The 480-nt window shown below is 34.0% G+C and overlaps 1 long non-coding RNA gene across 1 annotated transcript in view; it reads left to right on the top strand.

Moving 5' to 3' along the window:
- LOC149526295 (uncharacterized) overlaps positions 1–480 on the top strand; it is a 1,977-nt gene that overhangs the window by 524 nt on the left and 973 nt on the right. The window contains exon 3 of the long non-coding RNA XR_016352155.1: positions 11–135. This is a non-coding gene — a long non-coding RNA (uncharacterized LOC149526295). The remainder of the gene's footprint in view (positions 1–10; positions 136–480) is intronic.

The raw sequence follows: 480 nt of genomic DNA, 5'->3' as shown, positions 1-480 counted from the left end.
TGGTTGCTAGGAAGTTGTGCAAGTGAAGAAAGTTTGTCATAGTGGCGTGCTGGACAAGGTAACGAGTGACCGGCAAGTAGAGTTAGCAAGATACTCACTTGAACCAATAGCGACATAGTGTCTCACAATTGTAAGGTGAGTAGGAGGTGTCGATTTCCAAATTTCTATGCTATATATATATTGCTCTAAGGTGGATAGACATGCTGATTTATTTTAAATGCAATTTGTGGATAACATGAGCTAGTAGATATCCTAGGAATTTGAGAATGTCAAAGTATTTGAAATTGCCTTGATCATATATGTATATACAAGTTATGTACGTAAAGGATTTTAAAATTGGGAATTAATTTTTTTACTAAAATTTCTATCAAAATGTGCCTTCTTGATTGTGTGATGTGCATTCATGAATGAATTTCATACTCACTATGCTGATTTGGCATCTAAACTTGATGCAAAAGGTTTATAATGTAAAGTCTTACA

The sequence above is a fragment of the Theobroma umbraticum genome, unplaced genomic scaffold (assembly GCF_002168275.2).
Source record: "Theobroma umbraticum cultivar Fairchild unplaced genomic scaffold, ASM216827v3 scaffold_39.0, whole genome shotgun sequence".
In the NCBI taxonomy this organism is placed as follows: domain Eukaryota; kingdom Viridiplantae; phylum Streptophyta; class Magnoliopsida; order Malvales; family Malvaceae; genus Theobroma; species Theobroma umbraticum.
This window is presented reverse-complemented; position numbering and strand designations above follow the sequence as displayed.